We start from the raw sequence: 19,345 nt of genomic DNA, 5'->3' as shown, positions 1-19,345 counted from the left end.
GCTCATGAAGTTAAGCATGAAATTGAACTCCTGATCTTCCTGACACTGCCAATTGTTTACACCTGGTGAGAGAGAATATTCACTGTCCCTCTACTTTATAATCAGCAAAATTCTAAGACATATATCATTCAAATGGATCAATGAGTGTCATTCTTATGTGTGTGAGTGTGCATGCCTGTGTGTGTGTGAATACATTTGTATGTGTGTGTATTTATAGGGATGATCATATACACACATGTACGTGCACACACAATTATATGCACATGTACACACCTAGGGTCCATGACGCAAATCCAGGGTGATCTCTAACTCTACATGAAGTTAAGCATGAATTTGACACGAGAAGACTCCTAACTCTGGTAAGCGGTTTTCATGTGATAAGTTGGATGTTTCCATATACCATGAATATACACTCAATGAAACTCTAAGCACGTATAAATCAAATGGCTGACTGACATGTGTGTTTGTGTGCACATGTATGTGTCCCTCGGTGTGTGTGTGTGTGTGTGTGTGTGTGTGTATGCATGTTCATATACACACATGTACAGGCACACTTCCCTATACACATACACACATACACAGGGAAAATCACATGAATTCTGGACTGATCTCTAACTCATCATAAAGTTTAAATGAATTTGAACTGCTCATCCTCATGATGCTGGCAAGAGTATTCACCTCCTAACTGAGACAAAGATCTGGCCGTTAGTGAGAGTATGTTTGCATGTGAGTATATGCATATTCATATACAAAAGTGAATATGTACACAAGAATAAACACATGCACATTCTTGGTGGGCATCACATGAATGGCATATTGAACTCTAACTCATCATGAAGTTAATCATGAATTTGAACTACTCATCCTCCTGACTCTGGCAAGAGTACTCACCTCCTAACTGAGACATAGCTCTGGCCATTCCTATGAATGTGTGTGCATGCGTGTATATGCATATTCATATAGAGAAGTGAATATGCACACAACTATACACACATGTACATTTTTGGTGGGCATAAGATGAATCCCATGCTGGTCATGAACTCATCATGAAATTCAGCACAAATTTGAACTCCTGATCCACCTGACTCTGTGAAGGGACTTCACCTGCTGAGTGAGACCTGTCCCCATTCAGTACTGAGGAATGTTAAAACTCTAAGTCACACGTCATTCAAATGGATCGATGAGTTGCACTGATGTTTGTGTGTGTGTTTTGTTTGTGTCTGTGTACATGTATATATTTGTGTAGATAGGTACATCCATATACTCAAATCCACACACAATAGAAACAGATACAGATAGATATACATAGGGGGCATCACATGAATCCCAGGCATATCTCTAAGTCATCATGAAGTAAAGCATGAATTAGAACTCCTGATCCACAATCTTTCATACCAGGTGAGTAAAACCATTCACTGACCCACTACTGCATAATATTTAAAACTTTAAGTCACATATCATTCAACGTATAAATGAATGCAATTTTTTCCTGTGTGTGTGTGCTTGCATATACACGTGTGTTTATGTTATGTATATCATGTCAACACATGCAATGCACATACAAGTAAACACACATGCACATACATGGGTGGCATCACATGAATACCAGGATGATCTCTAACTGAATTAAGCATGAATTTGAAATCTTTATCCTCCTGACTTTGTCAATCTTTTACACCTGGTGAGTGAGGCCATTCAATGTCCCCTATTGCATAATCTCTAAAACTCTACATCACTTATCATTCAAAGGGATTGGCGAATGCCATTCCTGTGTCTGTGTATGTGTGCTTGCGTTTATACGTGTGTGTGTATGTTATGTATATTCAAATATAGACATGAACATGCACACACAACTATACACACATGCACATACATGGAGGAATCACAGGCTGATCTCTCATGAGGATAAGTATGAATTTGAACTCCTGATACTCTTAACTCTAGCAAGCATTTTCACTCTAAGTCACTTATCACTCAAATGGATTGATGAGTGCCATTCCCATGTGTCTGTGTGCTCATATGTGTCTTATGTGTGCGTGTATGTATATGTATATCATATTCAGACATGTACATGTACACACACATCAACACATACACACATACATAGGGGCAATCACATGAATGCCAGGATGACCTCTAACTCATCATGCCTTTACCATGAACTTGCACTCCTGATCTTCCCGACTCTACCAAGGGTTTTCCCGTGGTTTGTGAGACCTCACCCTGGCCCAGTCATACATAACCTCCAAAGCAGTAGGTCACATTTCATTCAAATGGATCCGTGAGGGCCATTCCCGCATGTCTGTGTGCATGTGTGTGTAGGTGTGTGTATGTATATGCATAAAATATACACGCATATACATGCAGGCACTTACGCACACAGGCACATACATAGGGGCCATCACATTAGTCCAGGATGATCTCTAACTGCTCATGAAGTTAAGCATGAAATTGAACTCCTGATCCTCCTGACACTGACAATTGTTTACACCTGGTGAGTGAGACCTTCACTGTCCTTCTACTTTATAATCAGCAAAATTCTAAGACATATATCATTCAAATGGATCAAAGAGTGTCATTCTTATGTGTGTGAGTGTGCATGCCTGTGTGTGTGAATACATTTGTATGTGTGTGTATTTATAAGTATGATCATATACACACATGTACGTGCACACACAATTATATGCACTTGTGCATACCTAGGGTCCATCACACAAAAACAGGGTGATCTCTAACTCATTATGAAGTTAAGCATGAATTTGAACTCCTGAGACTCCTAACTCTGGCAAGTGGTTTTCATCTGATAAGTGAGATTATTCACTATACCATGAATATACACTCAATGAAACTCTAAGCACGTATAAATCAAATGGATGACTGCCATGTGTGTTTGTGTGCACATATATGTGTCCCTAGTTGTGTGTATATATACATATGCATGTTCATATACGCGCATGTACAGGCATACTTCCCTATACACATAAACACAAACACAGGGAAAATCACATGAATTCCCGGCTGATCTCTAACTCATCATAAAGTTAAACATGAATTTGAACTACTCATCCTCATGATGCTGGCAAGAGTATTCACCTCCTAACTGATTAATAGCTCGGGCCATTCATGGGAGTATGTTTGCGTGTGAGTATATGCATATTCATATACAGAAGTGATTATGTACACAACTATACACACATGCACATTCTTGGTGGGCATCACATGAATCGCATGCTGAACTCTAACTCATCATGAAGTTAAACATGAATTTGAACTCCTCATCCTCCTGACACTGGCAAGAGTACTCACCTCCTGAGACATAGCTCTGGCCATTCCTATGAATGTGTGTGCATGTGTGTATATGCATATTCATATAGAGAAGTGAATATGCAGACAACTATACACACATGCACATTTTTGGTGGGCATAAGATGAATCCCATGCTGATCATGAACTCATCATGAAATTCAGCACAAATTTGAACTCCTGATCCACCTGACTCTGTCAAGGGACTTCACCTGCTGAGTGAGACCTCTCCCCATTCAGTAATGAGGAATCTTAAAACTCTAAGTCACACGTCATTCAAATGGATCGATGAGTTGCACTGATGTTTGTGTGTGTGTTTCTGTTTGTGTCTGTGTACATGTATATATTTGTGTAGATAGGAACATACATATACTCAAATCCACACAAAATATAAACAGATACAGATAGGGATACATAGGGGGCATCACATGAATCCCAGGCATATCTCTAAGTCATCATGAAGTAAAGCATGAATTAGAACTCCTGATCCACAATCTTTCACACCTGGTGAGTAAAACCGTTCACTGTCCCAGTACTGCATAATCTTTAAAACTTTAAGTCGCATATCATTCAAACGTATAAATGAATGCAATTTTTTTCTCTGTGTCTGTGCTTTCATATACACGTTTGTTTATGTTTTGTATATCATGTCAACAGATGCAATGCATATACAAGTAAACACATATGCACATACATGGATGGCCTCACATGAATACCAGGATGATCTCTAACTGAATTAAGCATGAAGTTGAAATCCTTATCCTCCTGACTTTGTCAATCTTTTACACCTGGTGGGTGAGACCATTCAATGTCCCCTATTGCATAATCTCTAAAACTCTACATCACTTATCATTCAAAGGGATTGGCGAATGCCATTCCTGTGTCTGTGTATGTGTGCTTGCGTTTATACGTGTGTGTGTGTATGTTATGTATATTCAAATATAGACATGAACATGCACACACAACTATACACACATGCACATACATGGAGGAATCACAGGCTGATCTCTCATGAGGATAAGTATGAATTTGAACTCCTGATACTCTTAACTCTAGCAAGCATTTTCACTCTAAGTCACTTATCACGCAAATGGATTGATGAGTGCCATTCCCATGTGTCTGTGTGCTCATATGTGTCTTATGTGTGCGTGTATGTATATGTATATCATATTCACACATGTACATGTACACACACATCAACACATACACATATTCATAGGGGCAATCACATGAATGCCAGGATGACCTCTAACTCATCATGCCTTTACCATGAACTTGCACTCCTGATCTTCCCGACTCTACCAAGGGTTTCCCGTGGTTTGTGAGACCTCACCCTGGCCAGTCATACATAACCTCCAAAGCAGTAGGTCACATATCATTCAAATGGATCCGTGAGGGCCATTCCCGCATGTCTGTGTGCATGTGTGTGTAGGTGTGTGTATGTATATGCATAAAATATACACGCATATACATGCAGGCACTTACGCACACAGGCACATACATAGGGGCCATCACATTATTCCAGGATGATCTCTAACTGCTCATGAAGTTAAGCATGAAATTGAACTCCTGATCCTCCTGACACTGTCAATTGTTTACACCTGGTGAGTGAGACCTTCACTGTCCTACTTTATAATCAGCAAAATTCTAAGACATATATCATTCAAATGGATCAATGAGTGTCATTCTTATTTGTGTGAGTGTGCATGCCTGTGTGTGTGACTACATTTGTATGTGTGTGTATTTATATGTATGATCATATAAACACATGTACGTGCACACAAAATTATATGCACTTGTGCATACCTAGGGTCCATCACACAAAAACAGGGTGATCTCTCACTCATTATGAAGTTAAGCATGAATTTGAACTCCTGAGACTCCTAACTCTGGCAAGTGGTTTTCATCTGATAAGAGAGATTTTTCCCTATACCATGAATATACACTCAATGAAACTCTAAGCACGTATAAATCAAAAGGATGACTGCCATGTGTGTTTGTGTGCACATGTATGTTTCCCTAGTTGTGTGTGTGTGTGTGTGTGTGTATATATATATATATATATATATATATATATATACATATATATATATATATATATGCATGTTCATATACGCGCATGTACACGCACACTTCACCTATACACATAAACACAAACACAGGGAAAATCACATGAATTCCGGGCTGATCTCTAACTCATCATAAAGTTAAACATGAATTTGAATTGCTCATCCTCATGATGCTGGCAAGAGTATTCACCTCCTAACTAAGTCATAGCTCGGGCCATTCGTGGGAGTATGTTTGCATGTGAGTATATGCATATTCATGTACAGAAGTGAATATGTACTCAACTATACACACATGCACATTCTTGGTGGGCATCACATGAATCGCATGCTGAACTCTAACTCATCATGAAGTTAAACATAAATTTGAATTCCTCATCCTGACACTGACAAGAGTGCTCACCTCCTAACTGAGACATAGCTCTGGCCATTCCTATGAATGTGTGTGCATGTGTGTATATGCATATTCATATAGAGAAGTGAATATGCACACAACTATACACACATGCACATTTTTGGTGGGCATAAGATGAATCCCATGCTGATCATGAACTCATCACAAAATTCAGCACGAATTTGAACTCCTGATCCACCTGACTCTGTCAAGGGATTTCTCCTGCTGAGTGAGACCTCTCCCCATTCAGTAATGAGGAATCTTAAAACTCTAAGTCACATATCATTCAAATGGATCGATGAGTTGCATTCATGTTTGTGTGTGTGTTACTGTTTGTGTCTGTGTACATGTATATATTTGTGTAGATAGGTACATCCATATACTCAAATCCACACACAATAGAAACAGATACAGATAGGGATACATAGGGGGCATCACATGAATCCCAGGCATATCTCTAAGTCATCATGAAGTAAAGCATGAATTAGAACTCCTGATCCACAATCTTTCACACCTGGTGAGTAAAACCATTCACTGTCCCACTACTGCATAATCTTGAAAACTTTAAGTCACGTATCATTCAAACGTATAAATGAATGCAATTTTTTCCTGTGTGTGTGTGCTTGCATATACACGTGTGTTTATGTTATGTATATCATGTCAACACATACAATGCACATACAAGTAAGCACACATGCACATACATGGGTTGCATGACATTAATACCAAGATGTCTCCAAATGAAGTTAAGCATGAATTTGCAATCCTTATCCTCCTGACTTTGTCAATCGTTTACACCTGGTGAGTGAGGACATTCAATGCCCCCTATTGCATAATCTCTAAAACTCTACATCACTTATCATTCAAAGGGATTGGCGAATGCCATTCCTGTGTCTGTGTATGTGTGCTTGCGTTTATACGTGTGTGTGTATGTTATGTATATTCAAATATAGACATGAACATGCACACACAACTATACACACATGCACATACATGGAGGAATCACAGGCTGATCTCTCATGAGGATAAGTATGAATTTGAACTCCTGATACTCTTAACTCTAGCAAGCATTTTCACTCTAAGTCACTTATCACTCAAATGGATTGATGAGTGCCATTCCCATGTGTCTGTGTGCTCATATGTGTCTTATGTGTGCGTGTATGTATATGTATATCATATTCACACATGTACATGTACACACACATCAACACATACACACATACATAGGGGCAATCACATGAATGCCAGGATGACCTCTAACTCATCATGCCTTTACCATGAACTTGCACTCCTGATCTTCTCGAATCTACCAAGGGTTTTCCTGTGGTTTGTGAGACCTCACCCTGGCCCAGTCATACATAACCTCCAAAGCAGTAGGTCACATTTCATTCAAATGGATCCGTGAGGGCCATTCCCGCATGTCTGTGTGCATGTGTGTGTAGGTGTGTGTATGTATATGCATAAAATATACACGCATATACATGCAGGCACTTACGCACACAGGCACATACATAGGGGCCATCACATTATTCCAGGATGATCTCTAACTGCTCATGAAGTTAAGCATGAAATTGAACTCCTGATCCTCCTGACACTGACAATTGTTTACACCTGGTGAGTGAGAATATTCACTGTCCCTCTACTTTATAATCAGCAAAATTCTAAGACATAAATCATTCAAATGGATCAATGAGTGTCATTCTTATGTGTGTGAGTGTGCATGCCTGTGTGTGTGAATACATTTGTATGTGTGTGTATTTATATGTATGATCATATACACACATGTACGTGCACACACAATTATATGCACTTGTGCATACCTAGGATCCATCACACAAATACAGGGTGATCTCTAACTCATTATGAAGTTAAGCATGAATTTGAACTCCTGAGACTTTTAACTCTGGCAAGTGGTTTTCATCTGATAAGTGACATTATTCCCTATACCATGAATATACACTCAATGAAACTCTAAGCACGTATAAATCAAATGGATGACTGCCATGTGTGTTTGTGTGCACATGAATGTGTCCCTAGTTGTGTGGGTGTATATATATATATATATATATATATATATATATATATATATATATATATATATGCATGTTCATATACGCGCATGTACAGGCATACTTCCCTATACACATAAACACAAACACAGGGAAAATCACATGAATTCCGGGCTGATCTCTAACTCATCATAAAGTTAAACATGAATTTGAACTGCTCATCCTCATGATGCTGGCAAGAGTATTCACCTCCTAACTGAGTCATAGCACGGGCCATTCGTGGGAGTATGTTTGCATGTGAGTATATGCATATTCATATACAGAAGTGAATATGTACACAACTATACACACCTGCACATTCTTGGTGGGCATCACATGAATCGCATGCTGAACTCTAACTCATCATGAAGTTAAACATGAATTTGAACTCCTCATCCTCCTGACACTGGCAAGAGTGCTCACCTCCTAACTGAGACATAGCTCTGGCCATTCCTATGAATGTGTGTGCATGTGTGTATATGCATATTCATATAGAGAAGTGAATATGCACACAACTATACACACATGTACATTTTGGTGGGCATAATATGAATCCCATGCTGATCATGAACTCATCATGAAATTCAGCACGAACTTGAACTCCTGATCCACCTGACTCTGTCAAGGGATTTCACCTACTGAGTGAGACCTCTCCCCATTCAGTACTGAAAAATCTTAAAACTCTAAGTCACATGTCATTCAAATGGATCGATGAGTTGCACTGATGTTTTTGTGTGTGTTTCTGTTTGTGTCTGTGTACATGTACATATTTGTGTAGATAGGTACATCCATATACTCAAATCCACACACAATAGAAACAGATACAGATAGGGATACATAGGGGACATCACATGAATCCCAGGCATATCTCTAAGTCATCATGAAGTAAAGCATGAATTAGAACTCCTGATCCACAATCTTTCACACCTGATGAGTAAAACCATTCACTGTCCCACTACTTCATAATCTTGAAAACTTTGAGTCACATGTCATTCAAACGTATAAATGAATGCAATTTTTTCCTGTGTGTGTGTGCTTGCATAAACACGTGTGTTTATGTTATGTATATCATGTCAACACATACAATGCACATACAAGTAAGCACACATGCACATACATGGGTTGCATGACATTAATACCAAGATGATCTCCAAATGAAGTTAAGCATGAATTTGCAATCCTTATCCTCCTGACTTTGTCAATCTTTTACACCTGGTGAGTGAGTCCATTCAATGTCCCCTATTGCATAATCTCTAAAACTCTACATCACTTATCATTCAAAGGGATTGGCGAATGCCATTCCTGTGTCTGTGTATGTGTGCTTGCGTTTATACGTGTGTGTGTATGTTATGTATATTCAAATATAGACATGAACATGCACACACAACTATACACACATGCACATACATGGAGGAATCACAGGCTGATCTCTCATGAGGATAAGTGTAAATTTGAACTCCTGATACTCTTAACTCTAGCAAGCATTTTCACTCTAAGTCACTTATCATTCAAATGGATTGACGAGTGCCATTCCCCTGTGTCTGTGTGCTCATATGTGTCTTATGTGTGCGTGTATGTATATGTATATCATATTCACATATGTACATGCACACACACATCAACACATATACACATACGTAGGGGCAATCACATGAATGCCAGGATGACCTCTAACTCATCATGCCTTTACTATGAACTTGCACTCCTGATCTTCCCGACTCTACCAAGGGTTTTCCCGTGGTTTGTGAGACCTCACCCTGGCCCAGTCATACATAACCTCCAAAGCAGTAGGTCACATATCATTCAAATGGATCCGTGAAGGCCATTTCCGCATGTCTGTGTGCATGTGTGTGTAGGTGTGTGTATGTATATGCATAAAATATACACGCATATACATGCAGGCACTTACGCACACGGGCACATACATAGGGGCCATCACATTATTCCAGGATGATCTCTAACTGCTCATGAAGTTAAGCATGAAATTGAACTCCTGATCCTCCTGACACTGCCAATTATTTACACCTGGTGAGTGAGACCTTCACTGTCCCTCTACTTTATAATCAGCAAAATTCTAAGACATATATCATTCAAATGGATCAATGAGTGTCATTCTTATGTGTGTGAGTGTGCACGCCTGTGTGTGTGAATACATTTGTATGTGTGTGTATTTATATGTATGATCATATACACACATGTACGTGCACACACAATTATATGCACTTGTGCATACCTAGGATCCATCACACAAATACAGGGTGATCTCTAACTCATTATGAAGTTAAGCATGAATTTGAACTCCTGAGACTCCTAACTCTGGCAAGTGGTTTTCATCTGATAAGTGAGATTATTCCCTATACCATGAATATACACTCAATGAAATTATAAGCACGTATAAATCAAATGGATGACTGCCATGTGTGTATGTGTGCACATGTATGTGTCCCTAGTTGTGTGGGTGTGTATATATATATATATATATATATATATATATATATATATATATGCATGTTCATATACGCGCATGTACAGGCATACTTCCCTATACACATAAACACAAACACAGGGAAAATCACATGAATTCCCGGCTGATCTCTAACTCATCATAAAGTTAAACATGAATTTGAACTACTCATCCTCATGATGCTGGCAAGAGTATTCACCTCCTAACTGATTAATAGCTCGGGCCATTCATGGGAGTATGTTTGCGTGTGAGTATATGCATATTCATATACAGAAGTGATTATGTACACAACTATACACACATGCACATTCTTGGTGGGCATCACATGAATCGCATGCTGAACTCTAACTCATCATGAAGTTAAACATGAATTTGAACTCCTCATCCTCCTGACACTGGCAAGAGTACTCACCTCCTGAGACATAGCTCTGGCCATTCCTATGAATGTGTGTGCATGTGTGTATATGCATATTCATATAGAGAAGTGAATATGCAGACAACTATACACACATGCACATTTTTGGTGGGCATAAGATGAATCCCATGCTGATCATGAACTCATCATGAAATTCAGCACAAATTTGAACTCCTGATCCACCTGACTCTGTCAAGGGACTTCACCTGCTGAGTGAGACCTCTCCCCATTCAGTACTGAGGAATCTTAAAACTCTAAGTCACACGTCATTCAAATGGATCGATGAGTTGCACTGATGTTTGTGTGTGTGTTTCTGTTTGTGTCTGTGTACATGTATATATTTGTGTAGATAGGAACATACATATACTCAAATCCACACAAAATATAAACAGATACAGATAGGGATACATAGGGGGCATCACATGAATCCCAGGCATATCTCTAAGTCATCATGAAGTAAAGCATGAATTAGAACTCCTGATCCACAATCTTTCACACCTGGTGAGTAAAACCGTTCACTGTCCCAGTACTGCATAATCTTTAAAACTTTAAGTCGCATATCATTCAAACGTATAAATGAATGCAATTTTTTTCTCTGTGTCTGTGCTTTCATATACACGTTTGTTTATGTTTTGTATATCATGTCAACAGATGCAATGCATATACAAGTAAACACATATGCACATACATGGATGGCCTCACATGAATACCAGGATGATCTCTAACTGAATTAAGCATGAAGTTGAAATCCTTATCCTCCTGACTTTGTCAATCTTTTACACCTGGTGGGTGAGACCATTCAATGTCCCCTATTGCATAATCTCTAAAACTCTACATCACTTATCATTCAAAGGGATTGGCGAATGCCATTCCTGTGTCTGTGTATGTGTGCTTGCGTTTATACGTGTGTGTGTGTATGTTATGTATATTCAAATATAGACATGAACATGCACACACAACTATACACACATGCACATACATGGAGGAATCACAGGCTGATCTCTCATGAGGATAAGTATGAATTTGAACTCCTGATACTCTTAACTCTAGCAAGCATTTTCACTCTAAGTCACTTATCACTCAAATGGATTGATGAGTGCCATTCCCATGTGTCTGTGTGCTCATATGTGTCTTATGTGTGCGTGTATGTATATGTATATCATATTCACACATGTACATGTACACACACATCAACACATACACATATTCATAGGGGCAATCACATGAATGCCAGGATGACCTCTAACTCATCATGCCTTTACCATGAACTTGCACTCCTGATCTTCCCGACTCTACCAAGGGTTTCCCGTGGTTTGTGAGACCTCACCCTGGCCAGTCATACATAACCTCCAAAGCAGTAGGTCACATATCATTCAAATGGATCCGTGAGGGCCATTCCCGCATGTCTGTGTGCATGTGTGTGTAGGTGTGTGTATGTATATGCATAAAATATACACGCATATACATGCAGGCACTTACGCACACAGGCACATACATAGGGGCCATCACATTATTCCAGGATGATCTCTAACTGCTCATGAAGTTAAGCATGAAATTGAACTCCTGATCCTCCTGACACTGTCAATTGTTTACACCTGGTGAGTGAGACCTTCACTGTCCTACTTTATAATCAGCAAAATTCTAAGACATATATCATTCAAATGGATCAATGAGTGTCATTCTTATTTGTGTGAGTGTGCATGCCTGTGTGTGTGACTACATTTGTATGTGTGTGTATTTATATGTATGATCATATAAACACATGTACGTGCACACAAAATTATATGCACTTGTGCATACCTAGGGTCCATCACACAAAAACAGGGTGATCTCTCACTCATTATGAAGTTAAGCATGAATTTGAACTCCTGAGACTCCTAACTCTGGCAAGTGGTTTTCATCTGATAAGAGAGATTTTTCCCTATACCATGAATATACACTCAATGAAACTCTAAGCACGTATAAATCAAAAGGATGACTGCCATGTGTGTTTGTGTGCACATGTATGTTTCCCTAGTTGTGTGTGTGTGTGTGTGTGTGTGTATATATATATATATATATATATATACATATATATATATATATATATGCATGTTCATATACGCGCATGTACACGCACACTTCACCTATACACATAAACACAAACACAGGGAAAATCACATGAATTCCGGGCTGATCTCTAACTCATCATAAAGTTAAACATGAATTTGAATTGCTCATCCTCATGATGCTGGCAAGAGTATTCACCTCCTAACTAAGTCATAGCTCGGGCCATTCGTGGGAGTATGTTTGCATGTGAGTATATGCATATTCATGTACAGAAGTGAATATGTACTCAACTATACACACATGCACATTCTTGGTGGGCATCACATGAATCGCATGCTGAACTCTAACTCATCATGAAGTTAAACATAAATTTGAATTCCTCATCCTGACACTGACAAGAGTGCTCACCTCCTAACTGAGACATAGCTCTGGCCATTCCTATGAATGTGTGTGCATGTGTGTATATGCATATTCATATAGAGAAGTGAATATGCACACAACTATACACACATGCACATTTTTGGTGGGCATAAGATGAATCCCATGCTGATCATGAACTCATCACAAAATTCAGCACGAATTTGAACTCCTGATCCACCTGACTCTGTCAAGGGATTTCTCCTGCTGAGTGAGACCTCTCCCCATTCAGTAATGAGGAATCTTAAAACTCTAAGTCACATATCATTCAAATGGATCGATGAGTTGCATTCATGTTTGTGTGTGTGTTACTGTTTGTGTCTGTGTACATGTATATATTTGTGTAGATAGGTACATCCATATACTCAAATCCACACACAATAGAAACAGATACAGATAGGGATACATAGGGGGCATCACATGAATCCCAGGCATATCTCTAAGTCATCATGAAGTAAAGCATGAATTAGAACTCCTGATCCACAATCTTTCACACCTGGTGAGTAAAACCATTCACTGTCCCACTACTGCATAATCTTGAAAACTTTAAGTCACGTATCATTCAAACGTATAAATGAATGCAATTTTTTCCTGTGTGTGTGTGCTTGCATATACACGTGTGTTTATGTTATGTATATCATGTCAACACATACAATGCACATACAAGTAAGCACACATGCACATACATGGGTTGCATGACATTAATACCAAGATGTCTCCAAATGAAGTTAAGCATGAATTTGCAATCCTTATCCTCCTGACTTTGTCAATCGTTTACACCTGGTGAGTGAGGACATTCAATGCCCCCTATTGCATAATCTCTAAAACTCTACATCACTTATCATTCAAAGGGATTGGCGAATGCCATTCCTGTGTCTGTGTATGTGTGCTTGCGTTTATACGTGTGTGTGTATGTTATGTATATTCAAATATAGACATGAACATGCACACACAACTATACACACATGCACATACATGGAGGAATCACAGGCTGATCTCTCATGAGGATAAGTATGAATTTGAACTCCTGATACTCTTAACTCTAGCAAGCATTTTCACTCTAAGTCACTTATCACTCAAATGGATTGATGAGTGCCATTCCCATGTGTCTGTGTGCTCATATGTGTCTTATGTGTGCGTGTATGTATATGTATATCATATTCACACATGTACATGTACACACACATCAACACATACACACATACATAGGGGCAATCACATGAATGCCAGGATGACCTCTAACTCATCATGCCTTTACCATGAACTTGCACTCCTGATCTTCTCGAATCTACCAAGGGTTTTCCTGTGGTTTGTGAGACCTCACCCTGGCCCAGTCATACATAACCTCCAAAGCAGTAGGTCACATTTCATTCAAATGGATCCGTGAGGGCCATTCCCGCATGTCTGTGTGCATGTGTGTGTAGGTGTGTGTATGTATATGCATAAAATATACACGCATATACATGCAGGCACTTACGCACACAGGCACATACATAGGGGCCATCACATTATTCCAGGATGATCTCTAACTGCTCATGAAGTTAAGCATGAAATTGAACTCCTGATCCTCCTGACACTGACAATTGTTTACACCTGGTGAGTGAGAATATTCACTGTCCCTCTACTTTATAATCAGCAAAATTCTAAGACATAAATCATTCAAATGGATCAATGAGTGTCATTCTTATGTGTGTGAGTGTGCATGCCTGTGTGTGTGAATACATTTGTATGTGTGTGTATTTATATGTATGATCATATACACACATGTACGTGCACACACAATTATATGCACTTGTGCATACCTAGGATCCATCACACAAATACAGGGTGATCTCTAACTCATTATGAAGTTAGCATGAATTTGAACTCCTGAGACTTTTAACTCTGGCAAGTGGTTTTCATCTGATAAGTGACATTATTCCCTATACCATGAATATACACTCAATGAAACTCTAAGCACGTATAAATCAAATGGATGACTGCCATGTGTGTTTGTGTGCACATGAATGTGTCCCTAGTTGTGTGGGTGTATATATATATATATATATATATATATATATATATATATATATATATATGCATGTTCATATACGCGCATGTACAGGCATACTTCCCTATACACATAAACACAAACACAGGGAAAATCACATGAATTCCGGGCTGATCTCTAACTCATCATAAAGTTAAACATGAATTTGAACTGCTCATCCTCATGATGCTGGCAAGAGTATTCACCTCCTAACTGAGTCATAGCACGGGCCATTCGTGGGAGTATGTTTGCATGTGAGTATATGCATATTCATATACAGAAGTGAATATGTACACAACTATACACACATGCACATTCTTGGTGGGCATCACATGAATCGCATGCTGAACTCTAACTCATCATGAAGTTAAACATGAATTTGAACTCCTCATCCTCCTGACACTGGCAAGAGTGCTCACCTCCTAACTGAGACATAGCTCTGGCCATTCCTATGAATGTGTGTGCATGTGTGTATATGCATATTCATATAGAGAAGTGAATATGCACACAACTATACACACATGTACATTTTGGTGGGCATAATATGAATCCCATGCTGATCATGAACTCATCATGAAATTCAGCACGAACTTGAACTCCTGATCCACCTGACTCTGTCAAGGGATTTCACCTACTGAGTGAGACCTCTCCCCATTCAGTACTGAAAAATCTTAAAACTCTAAGTCACATGTCATTCAAATGGATCGATGAGTTGCACTGATGTTTTTGTGTGTGTTTCTGTTTGTGTCTGTGTACATGTACATATTTGTGTAGATAGGTACATCCATATACTCAAATCCACACACAATAGAAACAGATACAGATAGGGATACATAGGGGACATCACATGAATCCCAGGCATATCTCTAAGTCATCATGAAGTAAAGCATGAATTAGAACTCCTGATCCACAATCTTTCACACCTGATGAGTAAAACCTTTCACTGTCCCACTACTTCATAATCTTGAAAACTTTGAGTCACATGTCATTCAAACGTATAAATGAATGCAATTTTTTCCTGTGTGTGTGTGCTTGCATAAACACGTGTGTTTATGTTATGTATATCATGTCAACACATACAATGCACATACAAGTAAGCACACATGCACATACATGGGTTGCATGACATTAATACCAAGATGATCTCCAAATGAAGTTAAGCTTGAATTTGCAATCCTTATCCTCCTGACTTTGTCAATCTTTTACACCTGGTGAGTGAGTCCATTCAATGTCCCCTATTGCATAATCTCTAAAACTCTACATCACTTATCATTCAAAGGGATTGGCGAATGCCATTCCTGTGTCTGTGTATGTGTGCTTGCGTTTATACGTGTGTGTGTATGTTATGTATATTCAAATATAGACATGAACATGCACACACAACTATACACACATGCACATACATGGAGGAATCACAGGCTGATCTCTCATGAGGATAAGTGTAAATTTGAACTCCTGATACTCTTAACTCTAGCAAGCATTTTCACTCTAAGTCACTTATCATTCAAATGGATTGACGAGTGCCATTCCCCTGTGTCTGTGTGCTCATATGTGTCTTATGTGTGCGTGTATGTATATGTATATCATATTCACATATGTACATGCACACACACATCAACACATATACACATACGTAGGGGCAATCACATGAATGCCAGGATGACCTCTAACTCATCATGCCTTTACTATGAACTTGCACTCCTGATCTTCCCGACTCTACCAAGGGTTTTCCCGTGGTTTGTGAGACCTCACCCTGGCCCAGTCATACATAACCTCCAAAGCAGTAGGTCACATATCATTCAAATGGATCCGTGAAGGCCATTTCCGCATGTCTGTGTGCATGTGTGTGTAGGTGTGTGTATGTATATGCATAAAATATACACGCATATACATGCAGGCACTTACGCACACGGGCACATACATAGGGGCCATCACATTATTCCAGGATGATCTCTAACTGCTCATGAAGTTAAGCATGAAATTGAACTCCTGATCCTCCTGACACTGCCAATTATTTACACCTGGTGAGTGAGACCTTCACTGTCCCTCTACTTTATAATCAGCAAAATTCTAAGACATATATCATTCAAATGGATCAATGAGTGTCATTCTTATGTGTGTGAGTGTGCACGCCTGTGTGTGTGAATACATTTGTATGTGTGTGTATTTATATGTATGATCATATACACACATGTACGTGCACACACAATTATATGCACTTGTGCATACCTAGGATCCATCACACAAATACAGGGTGATCTCTAACTCATTATGAAGTTAAGCATGAATTTGAACTCCTGAGACTCCTAACTCTGGCAAGTGGTTTTCATCTGATAAGTGAGATTATTCCCTATACCATGAATATACACTCAATGAAATTATAAGCACGTATAAATCAAATGGATGACTGCCATGTGTGTTTGTGTGCACATGTATGTGTCCCTAGTTGTGTGGGTGTGTATACATATATATATATATATATATATATGCATGTTCATATACGCGCATGTACAGGCATACTTCCCTATACACATAAACACAAACACAGGGAAAATCACATGAATTCCGGGCTGATCTCTAACTCATCATAAAGTTAAACATGAATTTGAACTACTCATCCTCATGATGCTGGCAAGAGTATTCACCTCCTAACTGTGTCATAGCTCAGGCCATTCGAGGGAGTATGTTTGCATGTGAGTATATGCATATTCATATACAGAAGTGAATATGTACACAACTATACACACATGCACATTCTGGTGGGCATCACATGAATCGCATACTGAACTCTAACTCATCATGAAGTTAAACATAAATTTGAATTCCTCATCCTCCTGACACTGGCAAGAGTACTCACCTCCTAACTGAGACATAGCTCTGGCCATTCCTATGAATGTGTGTGCATGTGTGTATATGCATATTCATATAGAGAAGTGAATATGCACACAACTATACACACATGCAAATTTTTGGTGGGCATAAGATGAATCCCATGCTGGTCATGAACTCATCATGAAATTCAGCACAAATTTGAACTCCTGATCAACCTGACTCTGTGAAGGGACTTCACCTGCTGAGTGAGACCTCTCCCCATTCAGTACTGAGGAATCTTAAAACTCTAAGTCACACGTCATTCAAATGGATCGATGAGTTGCACTGATGTTTGTGTGTGTGTTTCTGTTTGTGTCTGTGTACATGTATATATTTGTGTAGATAGGTACATCCATATACTCAAATCCACACACAATAGAAACAGATACAGATAGAGATACATAGGGGGCATCACATGAATCCCAGGCATATCTTAAAGTCATCATGAAGTAAAGCATGAATTTGAACTCCTGATCCACAATCTGTCACACCTGGTGAGTAAAACCATTCACTGTCCCAAACTGCATAATCTAAAACTTTAAGTCACATATCATTCAAACGTATAAATGAATGCAATTTTTTTCTCTGTGTCTGTACTTGCATATACACGTGTGTTTATATTTTGAATATCATGTCAACAGAGGCAATGCATATACAAGTAAACACACATGCACATACATGGGTGGCCTCATATGAATACCAGGATGACCTCTAACTGAATTAAGCATGAATTTGCAATCCTTATCCTCCTGACTTTGTCAATCTTTTACACCTGGTGGGTGAGGTCATTCAATGTCCCCTATTGCATAATCTCTAAAACTCTACATCACTTATCATTCTAAGGGATTGGCGAATGCCATTCCTGTGTCTGTGTATGTGTGCTTGCGTTTATACGTGTGTGTGTATGTTATGTATATTCAAATATAGACATGAACATGCACACACAACTATACACACATGCACATACATGGAGGAATCACAGGCTGATCTCTCATGAGGATAAGTGTAAATTTGAACTCCTGATACTCTTAACTCTAGCAAGCATTTTCACTCTAAGTCACTTATCACTCAAATGGATTGATGAGTGCCATTCCCCTGTGTCTGTGTGCTCATATGTGTCTTATGTGTGCGTGTATGTATATGTATATCATATTCACATATGTACATGCACACACACATCAACACATATACACATACATAGGGGCAATCACATGAATGCCAGGATGACCTCTAACTCATCATGCCTTTACCATGAACTTGCACTCCTGATCTTCCTGACTCTATCAAGG

General features: G+C 39.0%; 1 protein-coding gene and 23 non-coding genes across 35 annotated transcripts in view; all 24 read right to left on the bottom strand.

The window, feature by feature from the left end:
* Sfmbt2 (Scm-like with four mbt domains 2) overlaps window positions 1-19,345 on the bottom strand; it is a 224,814-nt gene that overhangs the window by 94,473 nt on the left and 110,996 nt on the right. The window lies entirely within an intron of this gene.
* Mir669a-10 (microRNA 669a-10) lies at window positions 1,784-1,870 on the bottom strand. Its single transcript, NR_037264.1, has one exon. It is a non-coding gene; the product is annotated as a microRNA 669a-10 (primary transcript).
* Mir466b-2 (microRNA 466b-2) lies at window positions 2,015-2,096 on the bottom strand. The gene has a single exon (NR_030564.1). It is a non-coding gene; the product is annotated as a microRNA 466b-2 (primary transcript).
* On the bottom strand, window positions 2,306-2,388 carry Mir467a-9 (microRNA 467a-9). Its single transcript, NR_037265.1, has one exon. It is a non-coding gene; the product is annotated as a microRNA 467a-9 (primary transcript).
* Window positions 4,198-4,284, bottom strand: Mir669p-2 (microRNA 669p-2). The gene has a single exon (NR_037262.1). It is a non-coding gene; the product is annotated as a microRNA 669p-2 (primary transcript).
* On the bottom strand, window positions 4,426-4,513 carry Mir466b-7 (microRNA 466b-7). The gene has a single exon (NR_130339.1). It is a non-coding gene; the product is annotated as a microRNA 466b-7 (primary transcript).
* Mir467a-8 (microRNA 467a-8) lies at window positions 4,719-4,801 on the bottom strand. Its single transcript, NR_037263.1, has one exon. It is a non-coding gene; the product is annotated as a microRNA 467a-8 (primary transcript).
* Window positions 6,667-6,753, bottom strand: Mir669a-9 (microRNA 4669a-9). Its single transcript, NR_037260.1, has one exon. It is a non-coding gene; the product is annotated as a microRNA 4669a-9 (primary transcript).
* Window positions 6,894-6,983, bottom strand: Mir466b-6 (microRNA 466b-6). The gene has a single exon (NR_130338.1). It is a non-coding gene; the product is annotated as a microRNA 466b-6 (primary transcript).
* On the bottom strand, window positions 7,189-7,271 carry Mir467a-7 (microRNA 467a-7). The gene has a single exon (NR_037261.1). It is a non-coding gene; the product is annotated as a microRNA 467a-7 (primary transcript).
* On the bottom strand, window positions 9,129-9,215 carry Mir669a-8 (microRNA 669a-8). The gene has a single exon (NR_037259.1). It is a non-coding gene; the product is annotated as a microRNA 669a-8 (primary transcript).
* Gm25285 (predicted gene, 25285) lies at window positions 9,356-9,445 on the bottom strand. The gene has a single exon (NR_130344.1). It is a non-coding gene; the product is annotated as a predicted gene, 25285 (primary transcript).
* On the bottom strand, window positions 9,651-9,733 carry Mir467a-6 (microRNA 467a-6). Its single transcript, NR_037258.1, has one exon. It is a non-coding gene; the product is annotated as a microRNA 467a-6 (primary transcript).
* Mir669p-1 (microRNA 669p-1) lies at window positions 11,579-11,665 on the bottom strand. The gene has a single exon (NR_037257.1). It is a non-coding gene; the product is annotated as a microRNA 669p-1 (primary transcript).
* Mir466b-5 (microRNA 466b-5) lies at window positions 11,807-11,894 on the bottom strand. Its single transcript, NR_130337.1, has one exon. It is a non-coding gene; the product is annotated as a microRNA 466b-5 (primary transcript).
* Mir467a-5 (microRNA 467a-5) lies at window positions 12,100-12,182 on the bottom strand. The gene has a single exon (NR_037256.1). It is a non-coding gene; the product is annotated as a microRNA 467a-5 (primary transcript).
* On the bottom strand, window positions 14,042-14,128 carry Mir669a-7 (microRNA 669a-7). Its single transcript, NR_037255.1, has one exon. It is a non-coding gene; the product is annotated as a microRNA 669a-7 (primary transcript).
* On the bottom strand, window positions 14,269-14,358 carry Mir466b-4 (microRNA 466b-4). Its single transcript, NR_130336.1, has one exon. It is a non-coding gene; the product is annotated as a microRNA 466b-4 (primary transcript).
* On the bottom strand, window positions 14,564-14,646 carry Mir467a-4 (microRNA 467a-4). The gene has a single exon (NR_037254.1). It is a non-coding gene; the product is annotated as a microRNA 467a-4 (primary transcript).
* On the bottom strand, window positions 16,499-16,585 carry Mir669a-6 (microRNA 669a-6). Its single transcript, NR_037253.1, has one exon. It is a non-coding gene; the product is annotated as a microRNA 669a-6 (primary transcript).
* On the bottom strand, window positions 16,726-16,815 carry Mir466c-2 (microRNA 466c-2). Its single transcript, NR_130335.1, has one exon. It is a non-coding gene; the product is annotated as a microRNA 466c-2 (primary transcript).
* On the bottom strand, window positions 17,021-17,103 carry Mir467a-3 (microRNA 467a-3). The gene has a single exon (NR_037252.1). It is a non-coding gene; the product is annotated as a microRNA 467a-3 (primary transcript).
* On the bottom strand, window positions 18,934-19,020 carry Mir669a-5 (microRNA 669a-5). The gene has a single exon (NR_037251.1). It is a non-coding gene; the product is annotated as a microRNA 669a-5 (primary transcript).
* Window positions 19,164-19,247, bottom strand: Mir466c-1 (microRNA 466c-1). Its single transcript, NR_130320.1, has one exon. It is a non-coding gene; the product is annotated as a microRNA 466c-1 (primary transcript).

This window comes from Mus musculus, chromosome 2, assembly GCF_000001635.26.
Source record: "Mus musculus strain C57BL/6J chromosome 2, GRCm38.p6 C57BL/6J".
NCBI classification, from domain to species: domain Eukaryota; kingdom Metazoa; phylum Chordata; class Mammalia; order Rodentia; family Muridae; genus Mus; species Mus musculus.
Note: the sequence above shows the minus strand (reverse complement) of the source record. Positions and strands in the feature narration are given on the sequence as shown.